Source organism: Cydia fagiglandana, chromosome 7 (genome assembly GCF_963556715.1).
Source record: "Cydia fagiglandana chromosome 7, ilCydFagi1.1, whole genome shotgun sequence".
Lineage (NCBI taxonomy): Eukaryota > Metazoa > Arthropoda > Insecta > Lepidoptera > Tortricidae > Cydia > Cydia fagiglandana.
In genome coordinates, this window is record NC_085938.1 from 1028791 (window position 1) to 1047335 (window position 18545).

The following is an 18545-nucleotide window of genomic DNA, read 5'->3' on the forward strand; positions in this document are numbered from 1 at the left end:
ATAATGGTTTTATTACGCAACGATAACGTATACTTTAAGGAAGTAAAAACATATAAATAAATGCATATGTATTTACTCCAATAACATAATAATGCAGTTCATTTAATGACATTTATACTTCATAACAGTTACTTAAGTGTAAATATTAACACAAAAAACCTTTCCGTAAAACTGTTTAAAGTACAGTCGATATCAAAGACATGTTTACATTTTCCGCCTTATTTCAAAGAAATAAGGTGCAAAAGTTTTGACATATCTTTGAAGTGTGTACATTAAATTTACTTCCTCATTAAGCTATCGGTTTTATGTGACACTTGCAATTAAAAGCGAACAATTCAGTTCTAACCACTAGAAGTGGTCAAGTCCTTATAAAGGCGTACGCCTTTCGAAGCACTTGATCGAGGGCTATGCGCAGGTAGAACGTACCTTACTTAATCTCTATTCGGCCTGATTTGGACTTAAGATACGTCAAACATTTGCTAAAGATATGACATGGATCGGATATGTCAGTGTCAAACAAAAGTGACGTTCGTTTTTGTTTTATAAACATACGGCTCGATTCGGGAAATGAATTAGACACTCACTAAGATATGAAATAGTAAAGATATGTGATGGAACCTGCAAAAGGTACCTTACGGCGGCTGGCGCCGCGATTCAGGAAATGAATTTTATTAGAGATTCACGAGATATGAAATCGCGAAGATATGTGACGTTCCACGGAAAAAGGTACCTTATGGCGGACAGCGCTTACGTCGCATAGCGCCGCTATAATATTAGAGCGGCGTTAATAATAGTGTAAGCGCCAACCGCTATAAGGTACCTTTTTCCGTGGGACGTCACATATCTTTACTATATCGTGTCTAGTTAATCTCTAAGTCATTTTCCGAATCGCGCCGATAATGTATACCGCGTATCTTAAAGTTCGAATCAGGCCGATATAGGCCAGTCAAATTAGATACAAAAAAAGCGTTTTGAGATACATTGAAGATAATTTTTGTTTTTCTACTTAGAATTCATGTCCGACTTATTATACTTAAATATACTTGTACTTGCTCGTGCACAAGATATGTAAATCAATTAAAAACTAGAGCGCGCCACTCCTCACACGCCGCGCCGCGACCATATGTGGCCTCGATATGTCCTTTCCCTGCACCGGGCGGCCCTACATTATCATTTATTAGATTGTACATGACAGATTTGTGCTGGACAACTATATATTATAGTCCAACCATTTAAATGAGTCCTCGCCTGCGCGGTACGGGGGCGAAGGGGACGGAGGGGAAGGTGCGGGCGCCGTACGCCTGCCCGCCCGCACATTCCCCGCCACCCTTAGTCGTCTTACCCCATCGCCCCCGTACCGCGCAGGCGAGAACTCATTTAACCGATTCGTTGAGTGTTCCATTTTCGAAAACTTTTGGCTGTGGCGCGGAACAAACATTTTATGACACGGCAGCCGTGCCATGCGCCATAGAATATGATGACACTCCTCCTGTGTCATACGCCACACGTAAAAAACATTGATGATACGGCAGGCGTGTCATCAGCCCCGAATCGGTTAAGCGGTCGGTCTATAGTGATGTTCCATGGGTAAAGGTACCATATGGCGGTCGGCGTTTACGCTGTTATTAACGACGCTCAAATAATAATGCGGGGCTACGCGACGTAAGCGCCAACCACCATAAGGTACCTTTTCTCGTGGAACGTCATTATAGTCGGTAAGGTTAAGAGAGGTTATCAATTTATCTTACAAGTGTGTGTGTGTATCCGTTTTGGGTTACGTATATGGAGAATATTAGGTAGGTAGTGATATCACTACACCTTATAAAATAAAGTCCCTCGCCCTATCTAGTAGTCTATCTGTTTGTTTGTTTTTTGTTCACGATAAACTCAAAAACTACGGAACAGATTATCATGCGGTTTTCACTTATCAATAGAGTGATTCTTGAGAAAGGTTTAGGTCTGTGTATAATTAGTTAACCCGTGCGAAGCCGGGGTGGGTCGCTAGTATGGGTATGATAATATCATACCTATACTAGAATATTATTCCAGTCTCCGCCTGCAATTTTGTTGGCATATTTATATTTTATACAGAAGTCATTCAAGACTTTCAACCCCATTTGTAGCCCCGGAATTTTAATATCCTTTCTAAGTGGCCCTCTACAGCTAAGCCTATTTTTATTATATTATTATGTTACACACCAACTTTCAACGGTTTTCAGGCAAATTCTAGTTTTAGTTTTTAGATCTGTTTCCAATATGATACTGATAAAATATGGCAGACAGATCAGTATCAAATCGGTGTCATATTGGAATGAGACTTATAACTAAAACTCGAATTGGCTTGTTAAGTTTCTTTATTTTCAGCAGTTGGCTTCTTTTTTATACACGATGGCTAAAAAATAATTACATTCCCGTTGCCAGGAAGGTATTGGGAGTATACTCAGCAATTTTTACTAGGAGACCAATCCCGAAATAGCGAAAAAAAATTTGGCTGTTTCATACATTTTGGCTGGTCCATTTTCTATGGGAGCGTAATTTTCATTAGCGATTTCGGGTTTGGTCCCATAATAAAAGTTAAATGCTGCGTATAATCTGAAAAACCTCCCTGATGGCAACGGAAAAGCAATTATTTTTTAGCCACCGTGTATAAGGCGAAATATATTATTGATTTCTCGTTCGCATGTATTTTTCATTGCGCCCTTACAAGGATAAATTATACTACACAAAAATGTACTTGTCTTGACACCACTGACCTACACCATACCGAACAAGTACCATCGTCCACACTGTTAACTGTCCATCGGTGGACCTTATGCCTTTTGTAATAAGGTCCACCGATGTACCTACCTAGAGTGTTGTTGTTTGTACGTAGTTAACATGGCTAAATGACTGCACAATACCCAAAGCTAAAATGCTCTGATACGATCTTAATGCGCATTGCGTTGCGCTTGCGTCGATTCTATAACTGTCGGCGTATTCTTATTTTTAATTGTTTTAAGCCGTACAGTGACAGATCTACTTACTCATGGCTCGATTCGAACTCTAAGATACGACAGTTAATAGATCTAGAAACGATATGGATTAGATATGTCATCAGTGTCTTGTGTTTTCTTCAAACAAAAACGTCACTTTTGACACTGATACATCTAAAGGTGACAGTCCATTTCCAACGACAGCTGCATTACTGTTCATTTTACTCTGGAAATTGACAATAACACCGAAGCGTTGAGTACCAGTAATGCAGCTGCGGTCAGATATGGAATGTTACCATAATCCATATCGTTTCTAGATCTATTAATTGAAGTATCTTAAAGTTCGAATCGGGCAGTTAATAAGTGACAGCCGATAAGCATTACCTTTTGTTTACACTCTGAAAGGAAGAGTTATGAAGTTCGTGCGAATCGTGCGGCGGTTACATAAACCGAAACGTTTGACCGTTAGCCAATGGCCGGCGGTTATATGGGCTAATCGTCTGCTAAACGGTCCGTCAGTTTGTGGCATTGTTAAAGTTAAATGCACCAAAAACTGATGGAATAGTCTAATCACCTTAACTTTAAGTCTCGTAATAAACAATGTAGGGTTTCCTTTTTCTTTCCATGATTTTAAAATAACATACCTAAAAGAATAAACAGTATAAAGACATTTTAACTTTTAATCTCTTTTCTAATAAGAATCTTGACCGGATTTTTAGTAATCGAATTCGCGTTTTTTTAAGAAAGATTTATCTGCTTTATATGTACCTGTAGCACAAGTAGCACAACCGAGTTTTAATCCCACGATTTGACCACCGCATGAGAAAGGCATGACCCTTTTTCGAGCATGGACCTCCGAGTTTTTTTAGTCTTTCCTATTATTGCCGTCTGTTTCCAACCTCTCCCTGCTACTTTTAGAAGTAATTGACCCCTTAGCTTCTTTCGTGACGTATTTTAATTGTCTGTTTACGGTACCTACTCCGAGCAACACTTTCATAATTATACTTACTTACAAAAAAACCGGGCAAGTGCGAGTCGGACTCGCGTACGAAGGGTTCCGTACCATAAAGCAAAAAAAAAAACGGAAAAAAATGCAAAAAGAAAACGATCACCCATCCAAGTACTGACCACGCCCGACGTTGCTTAACCTTGGTCAAAAATCACGTTTGCTGTATGGGAGCCCCACTTAAATATTTATTTTATTCTGTTTTTAGTATTTGTTGTTATAGCGGCAACAGAAATACATCATCTGTCAAAATTTCAACTGTCTAGCTATCACGGTTCGTGAGATACAGCCTGGTGACAGACAGACGGACAGACGGACGGACAGCGAAGTCTTAGTAATAGGGTCCCGTTTTACCCTTTGGGTACGGAACCTAAAAAGGAAAAACGTTCAGTACCCAGACACCACTTTACACCCTGGAATATTTTTGGCTTATTAGTAGTTATTAGGTTTACATTTATGTACCAATATAACATTTTGCCGAAATGCATTTAATTTAACATATTTAAAACAAACAAACATGTAAAGGTAGGCACCTTTACATACTTATTGACATTGAATTTGGCCTCCTCGCCATTAGCACAATTCATGAAAATTCACACATTACATTACATTAAACCAAGGTACCTCTGCGGTTCACTCAACAACGATGTATCGAGAACCTTAACTCGTTGGCAGAAAGTCTTGTTTTGATTAGCTCAAACACTAGTTGCTAATACATGGTTTTGATGCTCGGAAATACTTTGTTTAGGAACCACATTGATTAGAAAGTTGTCATCAATCTTACAGCATTGTGATAAAGTTGAATTTCCTTTGACTTATACACTTTTTAGGTACCTATGTTTTTTCATTGTTTTTGGAGTACATTTTGTATGTTCGTAATGTTATGTAAGATACGTAACATTGCTGTAATGTTTAGCTCTGTGACAACCATCTTGACATTTACTTGACTGTTCTTGTTGGAGTTTTGAGGCGTCAATGACAAGGTTTTTCAAGAGGATAGGAACAACAATACCTATTAAATATAGGTGAATATATATTTTTACTTTATTACGAGAAATAGGTATAACATTGTTAAACAACTTATTACATAGTAACATAAGTAAACTATTGTTTTTAGGGTACCGTACCCAAAGGGTAAAAACGGGACTCTATTACTAAGACTTCACTGCCCGTCCGTGCGTCCGTCTGTCTGTCAGTCTATTCACCAGGCTGCAACTCATAAAACATGATAGCTAGACTGTTGAAATTGTCACGATGTATTTCTGTTGCCGCTATTATAACAACAAATACTAAAAACAAAATAAAATAAATATTTAAGCGGGGCTCCCATACAACAAACGGTACAACCCTTCGTGCGCGAGTCAGACTCGCACTTGGTCGGTTTTTTATTTCATGTTATAGTACTTACCTTACATAAAGAAGGAATTAAATTGTATAAGTACTAAAAGTAGATTAAAAACATCTCACCTGTTTCTTTTTCGGCTTCCTTTATACTCAGCAGCTCGACACTATAACGGGCTAAAAAATACAAGATACGTTATAATATTAAAATATAATCAACACTAAGTACACTGAGTAATAAAGGGTTAACCTACTTACCAATAACGCCTCACATTTCGACACTAACCCATCAATCTCATCCATTGCGTGATACACATCGCCATACATATCGACACCTCTCGATCAGCATTCATTGTACGACGTCTAACACAATGGATCGCTAACCGCATGATTAACTAAAGTCTAATTGGTTGACATCGGTTATAATTTGGTCGTTCGAAACAAAAGAACGTTTAGTTTAAATGTAGAATTGTTGGATTATAGACTTTATTGTATACGTGTTACGATTTAGAATGCTATATATTTCTTAATGGTCGTCGTGATCTGTAAAATACTCTAAGCACAGTCGCCTTCAAAGTTTTTTAGTGGCGAACCAACTTAGGTCTTTCGATCAAGTAAGGGTTCACTTTTCATATTTGTTCGGTTCATCCAACAACGGTCGAACCCTTAGGTTTATTTTATTTCACTTTATATTTCTTGGACTGTATCTAAACTTGGTTTCTTAAGTTAATAGTCATACATGTTTCATTATATAAACAAGCCAGACATAAGTTACTAGTATGAAACTCAATCTGCGCACGGTGAAATCAAGAATAGATGGAGTTTCTGAGATAACTCCACGGTGGGGAAATTTCATAATGCCTATGGAATATATAATGCAGATTTTATACTTAAAAGGAAATATACACTTTACACGTAGTTGCAAATTTAACCACCCTGTGGGGAAACTTTCTCAAGACTGATCGAATCAGAAACACGGAACTGCGCTCCAGAACTCGTTGTAGATGTACCTAAGTATCAAGACCGCTACGCTTAAGACGCACCCTAGCGTCTTTTGAGCGTCGGCGTGTAGTCCACTCCATGCAATGCCGCTCAACGCAGCGCTGGCGCAACTGCCCAGCGACGCCATTTTCCATAGCGCTGACTAGACAAATAACATTCGTCATTAGTACAAAGGCGGTCTTATCCCTTTAAGGGATCTCTTTCAGTTAACCTTTGAGATTTGTTTTTAGTTTGACTTCTTTGATTTTTAGGATCAAGAGAGTCACATAATTACTTACCTAATTAAAGGGAATGCGTATTTTTATAGGAATCATGTTTACGCAAATTGATACAATTGTTGCATTAAGTTTTTCTTTATATCAAAAGCTTTATGATTTAATTTCTAATCTAGCTACTTTGATAGCTTTTAAAAACCTTTTCTTTGCCTACTAACTAATTGAAATCACTTTAATAATGTTAAAGTCTTATAAATATCATCATCATAATATTGTGCAAACAACACGATAATGATAATGACTGATATCATTAGCGAATGACCATTTTCACGGTCAGGCGATTTGTCAAGCGCGACCTTTAAGGTAATTGTTATTTTATAATTCATCATCGATCATCATTTAATTGATCGTTTTAATCTGGATCATCACATATGATATATAGTTAGATCGATCATTAGAGTTTGAAGAGTTTTACAAGGCGAAAAAATCTTTAGGCTCATGTAAATAATGATTAATTTATTTAAATTAATTTAGTGTGCGGATGCGCTATGCGCTTACATTGCTTTTGCTTATCAATACAATTTGAGACGCTAGTATGGTCAAGGAATTTAATTTTAGTACCATTTCGTACATTGTCACATTGATAATAGTATGTGGTCCCTAAAGAAGCCCACAGATTCCCAGTTCGCCGGACGATATCAGCCTGTCAGTTATCGCAACTGCCACCTTTTGCGATTAACTAATATCTTCCGGCGAACTGGTAATCTGTGGGCCCCTTCATAGTGCCTTTCATATTGATTCTCACTGTGACAAGGTACGAAATGGTACTGAAATTAAATTCTTTGACTATAATACATTCAATTTCGCCTTGAGCTAAATATAAGTAAACACTTCGACATATTTACTACTGGTATTTAGCTAATGCTTTCTTATCATTGATTTATTAACTATCCATTTAGCCTCGTGATGCGAAGAAATCATTGCGCTCCAATTACTTAATCATTAAATCATTACAGATCAATGCAATATCACGCAATCTGATCGTCAATAGAAAAGATAAAGGCTTCTGCAGACGCATTTCGATGTATTGCATTTGATTTTGATAGATCGATCGAACTGATTGCACCGCTGTGCATTCTCTGCAATGTAGTTAAATCGCATGTCAGTTTCCCGCATTGTTAAAATGAGCATGAAACAGTTACAATATAATTGATGACAGTATTGTAGACTTATACTGCAAGTAGTGTTAAAGAGACCCACAATGCTAGTTGCGTTTCGTACGCTACGGAGCGTAAACGATTACCATGTTGGCTACGCACCCTGTAGGCCTGTACAGTGTCGTGGCACGTGTCACATTGCGATTGTTAAATGGTTTGCCATATTGAACGTGACCGTAATAATAATCGTAATTTCACTTGAATTTTGTGTCTTCATTATGTTTGATTTGATGTTCTAATCTAACTTTAGTCGTAGGGTCGATCATATTGTTATAGTTCTTATGTTTTTTGTACATACACTATATTAATACCATAAATAAGTCCGTTAAATGAGGTATACTTGCACTTATTGTATCCTACACATGAATGGTTACGTTAATGTACGCGCAGGCGCGTGTCACAGACCTGCGACTATCAAATGTTTGCCAATGCGCACGTGATGTGAACGATAATGTGGAATAGGAGATTCTTGGGCGTTTTGACCACCACAGTAGTTACTATAACTGTCCCGATATAAATGTATGTTTTAGACTCATATAGGCTGATCTTGCTCTCTGACTATTCTCTGAGGGGTGAATTCTACTTAGGTCATACTGTACAACTTTTCAAAAGGAACCAACCGAGAAATAGGCAAAAAAATCTGCTGTTCCATTGAAAAATATGGCATATATTATGATTGGCCGAAATGTATGAGACATCATATTTTTTTGAGATTTCGGACTTCACCTACATATGTAGTTATTATATTCACCCTTCATAGAATGGTCTGACATAACAATTAAGACTGAATATTAAATAGTTAAATCTAATACACATTGATTTTCGTCTCCTGTAATACTTTTGAATTTGATAGATATTTATGAATATTTTGAAGCGGACTATGCAGTTTTTTTTGGCAAAAACTAATAGATAACCTAGACAGACTATGCCTTTTTTCTAGTTTATGAAAGTACTTAATTAAATTCATTGTCTATACGATGTTGAACCTCAAGCTTAAAAACTAAATCAGTTTCGTCCGGAGCGTAGCATTGCAATAAAATAATCATTCTGCTTAAATGCTAAACATGTATTATTATTATTAGCCACGACTTTAATCACGGTTTAATACAACCAGTAAATGTATCTGGAAAGTTCAATCAACAAAACTTTTAGCCTTGTCAAACTAGTTTACGCCTCTCGGGCTACTAATGCTATCTATAATGATATGCTACTTTGTCTCAGCCTAGAGGGCGTACCCGTCGTAATAAAAATATCGCTGCATTCAACATCTCATTCAATAGCAAATGTAACGGCTGTTGTTCAAAAGAACAATACATTCACCGTTCCTTGACGGCCGTTTTTCATGGCTGACAGTTTGATTCTAGTTTCCAACGTTGTTAGACCATGAATTCTTCTCTCGTTATTCTTTCTCGCGTTATCCCGGCATTTTGCCACGGCTCATGGAAGCCTGGGGTCCGCTTGACAACTAAATTAGGTTGTTAGACCATTAATATGACGTGTAATTGACCGAAGCGAAGGACTCCGTTTCAGTTTCGGCAAATGCTTTTCCCACATTTCAATTATATGTATGTTCTCCTGTGTAGGTCGCAATCTTTAATCGATTTTCTTGAAATTTAGTGAGAAGGTTCTATAATTATATAGATTTTTCTCGGTTCAATTTCTGTGCTGCTCAGTGTTGCCAACTCGGATTTTGAAAAAGTGCTAGACTAATGTCTAGATTATGCCAAAATTATGCCAAATTTTTTTGAAATATGCTAAAAAAAATCTAAAATATCACTTGAAATTAGACACTTAACCACATACATTTTTCAAATTTAATGCCTTTTTCTACTGACAAGATCTGCTTGGCCAACTTTATATATTCCGTCGACGTCCATCCGTCCACAAAAGTCAAAATTCATATGAAAATATGAACCACATAAGGCGATGGCGCCAAGTTGGTGCAAACTTGGCTTCGACTAAATTATGCTTAAAAATATGCCAGATGCTAAGTGGACAATTTTGGTGCCAAAGCGACTAAAAATATGCCAGATCTGGCATCATTAATGCCAAGTTGGCAACACTGGTGCTGCTAGCATGAGTTGCGTTCTCGCGCGCGACTCCATACATCATGCGTGACTTCAAGTATGGACTCGCGCGCGAGAGCGCAACTCCTGTTAGCCGTTCTGAAATTATGCAAAATGACCCATGGGGATTTGCGAAGTCTACAGACTCTATAGTTCACGAAGCAGATTCCTTTATACATGCACTTATAGATCAACGTTTATCCTTTTGAAATATACATATTATTATGTTTATGCGTATTCCATAGTTTCCAGTTTCCATACTTAAAAGTGGAAATAGTTTTGAACATGTTGGGAGTATTTCTCTATCCTATACCTAAACCTATTTAGGTATCCGTTTGCATTGGTAACATTCATAATTGATAATTTGCATCATTAGTTATGGATTAATTATATGCAACTTGAATTACCATATTATGAAATAAAATCAATCTAGTTCCATTTGTAAAACAAGATGTATACAAGACTAATGATATGGAAATCAATATTTCCATATGATATTTCGTTCTATTTATGATCATTAAGGAAATACGGATTATTTCCCTATTTCTATGTAATTATTTTGCATATTAGTTTAATTATGCATATCGAGATTATGATCATATTTAATGCCTATATGATTTGCCTAAGGAATATTGAAATAGAGAAAGGAAAGCGCATAAAAGGACATCGTCCTTAGACTGACTCAATACCGGGTGTGGCCTGTAACATGAGCAAATAATTAAAACATAGATTGTACTCCTCAAACGGTGACACTTTTGTTCAACAACTTTTAAAAATTATGAAGTATTTATACTCCTTATTTTTCATACAAAATAAATGTTATCTTCAATGGACGCCATCGCCACGTCATATCATTGTGATTGACGTTGCTTGTCAAGCCTTAAACATAACAAAATTCGCAATACATTGCGTCGTAGAAAAAACTTTAAAGTGTAATAAAAATCAAACCATGAGTTATTTTCAAAAGTTGCTGAACAAATGTTGGTCAGTATGAGGAGTACAGCCTACAGTTAATTATTTTGCTCATATTACAGGCCACACCCGGTATACTGTGCCTAGCCTAAGAATAAGATAGTTTTGTCATACTTGTAGACTACGGCAAAACTATGTAGAGTCGGACCAAGAAAAGTCTGCAGCGGATTTGATAGCCCACGCAGTGCAAGTGTCATTTATACGTCATCATTTCATAGAAGTTTGACGTTTAAAATAACACTTGCACTGCGTGGGCTATAAAATCCGCTGCAGACTTTTCTTGGTCTGACTCTACCTACTAGTATCTGATTACGTAGTACGAGTACAATAGGTAGTTGTGCTTTTCGCCAAAAAACCAATTGATTGGCTTGAAACTTTTTGAATCTACAAAGTTATGAAACTAGATTTTTATTACGAAATTGCGTGCTTCCTGGAACCTCAATTCATATGTAGCCACCGAGTTATAGCACATTTTGAGCTTGTTTACCTAATACACAGCTTGTTCATACCATTATTTTCATTCTTAATTAATGTTATTGTAAAATTTCTGCCACTTAAAACGGATTAAGCATGTCCAATGACCCAGAAATGATGCAATCCAATCGAGCAAGACTAGGTTGAATTTAATTATTTTACTTTTGTCTCTTGATAATAAATGCATCGGCCTGAATCATCGGCTCGCCTGCGCGGGCGCGGGTTGCGTCACAAGTTGCGTACAACATGGCACGCACAATGCGATGCGTAGTCTATTTATTTATACGCAGTATTTGTACTATACTGCAAAAAGTAATTCAAGACCAAAAAAAGTAACACAATGTTGCCACTGCAATAATTTGTTTGTAAAATAGTAAATTCCTTTTGATAAATAATCACGCTAAGATAAATTATTCATTAGTAATTTTACTCCTACTATTTAAAAAAATATTTTTATTTACTTATTTGTACATAAATACAAGACGCGCTAGTAAAAAAGTGGCAACATTTCATACTTTTTTTGGTCTTGAATTAGGTTTTGCAGTTTAAGTATTGCTATTTCATATTATCTATGAGATGCTAGGGCATCGTTTTTTTACCTGGGAAGCGTTTTTTTTCCATCAATGCCTAATTGAGTTATTACCTGTAATAAAAAAATAGGTTCCTCCAATATATACAGTGTAAATTACTAAATAGGGCACAAAAGTAGGAAAAAGAGTGGGAAATTGTTACTAGCCCAGTTTTTTCTCATTGTTTTTACTTAAGGTGGTTCGCTTTTCATACAAAATTCAATCAAAGCTCATTAAGTAACTACACACTATTAGTACACAAATATTTCCGCATTTATCTTCTTTCGAATATTCGTTTGCGCGAAATTAACAGGAAAACAATGTTTCATACAGAAATCATGCAAAAATCATAGTTAACTTTTCATCAATTTTACGTATGTGTGTGTCACAAATGTCGTGTACAGATACATATGCGACGTTGCCATACCATTTCCGACGTTGCCGGGCTGACCACGGCTCGAATTTGGAGTGCCGTCATGTTTAGTGCAATTTTGTTGACACTGATACTTGACAGGTAGTTAATTGACCTAAGCGAGAAGTTCGTCAGCTTAGCTAAGAACTATCATGGCGTGTTATGCAAACAGTCGCGTTTTTGCTTGCAAACGGAAGATTCCCGGTTCGATCCCCAGTCATATTGTATGCTGGAACATAACTTTTTGTATTTTTGTTACACCTAAATTTCGTATTGTTTTTTTATTTTTATTTAATTTTTCTTATTATCATAAATCGATTATTAAGTATGGGCTACACGTATTCTTTTATTTTTACAAAGATAATTAGAAATTATACTCTACCTAATCTCTCTGATTTTTACAATCAGGACATCCTCACTGCAATAAAAACCGGGCAAGTGCGAGTCGGACTCGCGCACGAAGGGTTCCGTGCCATAATGCAAAAAAAAAACAAAAAAAACCAAAAAAAAACGGTCACCCATCCAAGTATTGACCACTCCAGACGTTGCTTAACTTTGGTCAAAAATCACGTTTGTTGTTTGTTACGGTTCGTGAGATACAGCCTGGTGACAGACGGACGGACGGACGGACAGCGAAGTCTTAGTAATAGGGTCCCGTTTTACCCTTTGGGTACGGAACCCTAAAAAGAAGTGTATAAAATTTCCTGTGGTTAAAAATAATGGATTTTGTCTATGAATGAAAAACACAATTATTACTATAGTTTGTTTTTTTAGCATTAGAAATAAGGTAAACAATCTTGACGTGTCTTTTAATTGAAAAACACATTTTAAAAATAAGTTACGGCAAATATGTAACAATTATAAATCTAATACGATCATTTATATTCTTCTGCTTTCATAAGTAATCGTTTTTGATTTTTAAAAAACCTGATAACACTGAGTATGTGGGGGAAGCGCTGCTGGCCTAGCGGAAAGCAATTCGGAGGTCGCGGGTTCTAACCCCGGCTCGTACCAATGATTTTTCGAACTTTTGTACGAAATAGCATTTGATACCTACCTATTTATACACCGATACCTATTTTTCGGTGAAAGAAAACAATGTGAGGAAACCGGACTAATCCAAATAAGTTTACTCTCTGGGTTGGAAGGTCAGGGCAGTCGCTTTCGTAAAAACTAGTGCGCATGCCAATTCTGGGATTAGTTGCCAAGCGGAGATTGAATATCTGGGAGACCGACCAAAGCTTACAAAACATAAAAACTCAAAAATTCGCGTTTTCTCATAGACCTAGCTAAGAGATCAAACCCCTTATAGCAAATTTCATCGAAATCGTTAGAGCCGTTTCTGATACCATCCAAATATATAAATAAATAATTATATATCTAATAATTGCTCGTTTAAAGGTAAGATAACACAAAGGAGAAACAAAAAGAAACTACCTACTCGCACCAGTCTTGAACCCCAATCCTCTTGCACGTATTTCCACGAACATACCGTTACGCTATTGCAACATACTTACGTTGTGTGAAATTGTCTACTACAAGGATCACGGAAACACTGTTTGCATGTGTGAGTAATAGTAGGAAAAAACGTGACAGCAACATTCCGTCGAATTAAAAAGGTGGTTTTTGCACAATGAAGTATTCAATGTTTATTTTAATAGTTCAATATTTACTTAAAGAGTGCGCGAAACATACTTTTAAGTATACAAATACCAAGACCATTTCACAAAAAAATTAAATCTGAAATTTTGCAAAAGTGGTGCCATCTAGCGAGAGTTAAGTTTTGAGTAACCTAGGCGAACCACCTTAACTACACAAGCTACGCGCATGCCAAGTTGCTTTCATCTAGTAGGCCTTACCCCTACCCTCGCACTTTGAGCTTGCGAGTCGGACTCATAATTGATAGAGTCTGTGCAGAAAAAGAAGAGTCGTTGAGTGTTTGGATCCCATACAGATTCCGCACAGATTCTATTATTTTGTATTGTTCATAAATGGTAGTTTTGTCGTATCTTGTATGAAGTCAAAATACTGTTCCTCACACCGGTTGTGTCGGCGTCTCATTGTCTCAAACATTAGCATGCCGTATGCTGTCTCCGATTATACTCGCATGATACATATTTCGTTCAAAGAGGGTTTCCTACAATGCCCGACGCATCTCGTGCGAATGTTTGCAGTGAAGTTTTTCCTCGTATTTTGCACTTCCATTTTGCATTTTAATATTACCTAGTCGTGACTAAGATGGTCTCATAAACGTGAATAATAAGATGTAAGTATGTACCTAACTAATATACACATTATTAGTTAGTACACATACTCGCGCATACCAATTATACCAAAGAAGGTAAAGTAAAAAATGTTAATCGTAATTTGTTTTTTGGGGTGTTTTCATGCTTGAACAAAATTCAGCATCTTTTTGGTCAAGAAGAGATTCCTCCAGGGTTTCTGCCTTCGTTTTTGTGGTCAGGAAAAACTATTTGTCGATTTGGGGAGCATAACCTACAGAATATTCTACATACATATAGAACAATTTAGATATCGTATTGTAAATATTGTACCGTAACATCGGGGTACTTTAGCCCATGGGGGTTACTTTGTCCCAAAACGAAAAAAAGATTGAACTTCCCGTCACGCTGCACGTCAGGACCAATCGATGTATTTCGCGCTATTCATCGATAGATGACCGTATGGGGCGGTGGGTAGAAACAATTTCACGTTAACAACGCTGATTGGTCAGTCCATAATTTCGGTCACAAGTTGTTACTTATAAACTACGCGATTCTATAATGTGCAAACTTTTTCTCGAAACAAAGAAAGCAAATAAGTTTAAGTGTTTGATTGTTATTAATCGTAACAGATATGTATCTAGGATCCTAATGTGATATAAATCATAGAATTTAAGACATTATTGTGAGAAGTATATGTTATTGAAAATCAAAGTATTCTTTGGCTATCGTTTTCGGGTTTCTTTGACCCATGGGAAAACATTTCCTTCAGAGAGCAGCGACGCAGATATAGTCTCGCTTCATCTACTGAAGCTCTCATAACGGCACGAGATCAATCTGCTAACTAAGAAGACAATTTACTTTTGAGGCAGGTTATAAATCGCGATCCCAGGATCAGCAGCCAGTGGTTCGCCCTGTGCTGGAGCACTGGATGAACCACAGGCTCAGGTTTCAAAGACAGATTCTCTAGATTGTAATGGAATTAATGAAAACAAAGATAAAGAACATCTGCCGCATAAGTTTAATATCTTATAAAATGATTATCAATTTTTAAGACTGATTAGTTACAGTCGACTGTTAACTAGGTGCCTACCTAGTAAAATAATTCTATAGGAAAACTAATTTTTCATATGATAATTATAGTTATACACGTTAACTATTTCTAATGATTATGATCGATAAGTTTAGAAGGTTTTTCTGATTGATTTGGCAAAGTTTTTATTAAAAAAACCATGTTTAATAGATTTATTACTTTGTGTTGATTAGTTTGCTTTTTTAGTGTAATAAAAACAAATGAATCTTACTACTATGTCCTTATTTGATGTACATGTGTATTGTGTAATAAATTTAAACAGCTTTCTTTGCACTTTTATTGCAAACCGTTACGTTGTACTCAATGAAAAATCGATGGCCAAAGAAACCCGCTTGAAAGCGTAACTTTGGCTCAAACTTTGCGAAAAATTAAAAAATATTTAGAGGTTGATTTATTTAGTTTTACGTATGTGCATGAGTTGATTATACCCACAATTAAATACCTATGACTATAAAAGTGTCATAATGCGATTAAAATTGAAGTGCTCAAACGAAAAGTAAAAAGTATCTTGATTTTGGGACAAAGTACCCCGATGTTACGGTAATTGATAATTAGCGACTCTGTAACTGTACGAATAAATAAATACATATAAACAGTTGATCAAATTGGCGTACAAGAAAACAGGAATAAAGGAAGCAAACGGCACAATGGCAAACTATCTGCCCGATTCGAACTCCAAGATACGTCTATTAATAGATCTAATCTTAAAGTTCGAATCGGACCGTAAGAGTCAGATGCACACTCAACAAAATAATCAACATGATTTTATTTATATTTATTTATTTGAATATTGCAGTTACCATATTGCAATACATTTATACAACTACGACGACGTTAAAATACAGTTTATGCAGCATACCTTAAACCTGTCATCTAGCGCAGATAAGGAAATTATGACACCATGAAACTAAATGAAATGTGAATTGCAGTTCCCAGACCCAGCAACACAGTTGCAATCTTAAGATTTGCATACGTCCGTGAGTGTAGGAACGAATTCACGTGGCATTCACCAACTTGTGTGCTTAAATTGTCTTCTCTGTCTATAAAAGTAAAATTACTAACCGCCACTTCCACCATCCCACTAACCCGGTGTTAAGCGGTTAAACCGTTAACCCAGGGTCAAATTGTACAATGGTGCAAGAAGTGACCCGTAAAAGGTACTTCAAAAAATTTGAACTTGTTAAATTTCTTAGCTGATATTAATCTGTCTGCTCATGAGGTCAAAATCCATCAACACTAGGCTGCCCGTGTCTAGGGTTACCAGATGACAGGAATTTTCCTGACATGTCAGGAATGGGGACGGAACACGAATATGTCAGGAATTTTTTGAATTGATAATTTTTCTTATAAAGTACCTTTTTATTTACATAAATTAATACAAGTAATAAATTTAATAAAACATAAATTAATGTAATGCGGCTATCGGCTCAATCGGGTGGCCACATCGCTAACGGTTAGTCGGGGGGTCTTAGCCGTTAGCGATGTGGCCACCCGATTGACCCCCTCCGTAGTCAAAAATATGAATGTCAGGAAAAAATTTCGGAAATCAGGAATTGTGGCAGGAATTCTAAATTTGTATCCGGTAACCCTACCCGTATCCGTGTCAAACAAACGGACAAGCAAACACTTTAAAAAATTGCCATTTCTTCTTGGTAGATCGACACTGCTCTTTCTTTTTTATTAGCCTAACAAAATGAATAAATGAGCCGGGAAATGAACCCATGACCTATGGTTTGGAAGCCTTTTGGAAGCAAGTCTTAACAATTTGTTAACGATGTTCCGCCTAAATATCTATGAGGCCAATTCAGGTAGTAATATCTTGTTACGAAATGGATATGATATATGAATAGGCTTCCATGTACGTGATCTGGCAAACCATTTCAATTTCGCAACCACGTTCCAAAGTTTATAATGCCAAATACCTTCATTACAATTATTAATTACTCACGGACCGCTGAATAACCATCGTCTCTCTGTTCCAGGTACGTTGCATCACAGCATGGCATAGACATAAGCATAACCACTTGTGTCAGCCATTGTTCGACATACTTATACCGCTTTGTTTAACGGAAGTAAGTAAACATAATGTCCACGGGTCAATCAAATCTTACGCAAACGTGCCGAACTGAGATTTTATAGCATTCGATATACATTGCCGGTTTTGATTTAGAGTGATTTCATGGTGGTTTACGCAGCGTTCAATGGATACGGTTTGAAGAGACGAATCGAGATCGTGACATAGTGCTTTGGACAGGTGAAAGTAATGCACGAGCGTCATTTGTTTCAGTTGCTTTGAAAACCTCATATATTTCGCGTTGATTTGAAATATGAACTTTATGGAGCAAAAATTTAGGTTGGTTTTAGTGGAATTAAAAATGAGTCAGTTGCTTCGAAAGTTAGCGAATTTTTACGTCATAGTCGTAAATATTATGCGCTGCCAATTTTGGTATTAAAAGACCGCGGAACGTAGAGGTATTATTAGTTCTGAATTGGATTGTTGGGTTTAACTGTAACTGGGTTAGCCGGTGAATTGATATAATATTTAGTGCATTATGCATTCACTAAGTGTGACATAATGCGATTAGTAATTATAATAGGGTATTTTAAAAATTTTGACTTAAGTTTTTATTATTGGTCATGTATAATTTTTTAAAGCATTTATTTAAAAAGTAATTACACATAGTTTTATAGATACTTACATGAGACATATTATTATATTTATAATACTCGGTACTTGATTGAGTGGAGTTAAAAATGTCTCCTTAGTGCTCATTCATTCTTAACACAAGAAGATCGTGTCTTGTCCAACTATTAATTTCCAGTTCACAATCAACAGCGACACTGTGACAAACACACACTAATCAATAAGAACCCGTATTGATACTGTGACAATCTGACAATCCTTCAATTGTCACTCCATTAGAAACTTTCTCTGTCCATTTGTGGTGGTATTTCACTCTATTCGGGCACGCGGTCGGTTCACA

At 36.6% G+C, this 18545-nt stretch overlaps 1 protein-coding gene across 1 annotated transcript in view; it reads left to right on the forward strand.

Moving 5' to 3' along the window:
- The window catches only part of LOC134665681 (uncharacterized), a 176909-nt gene that overhangs the window by 105258 nt on the left and 53106 nt on the right, over positions 1-18545 (forward strand). The window lies entirely within an intron of this gene.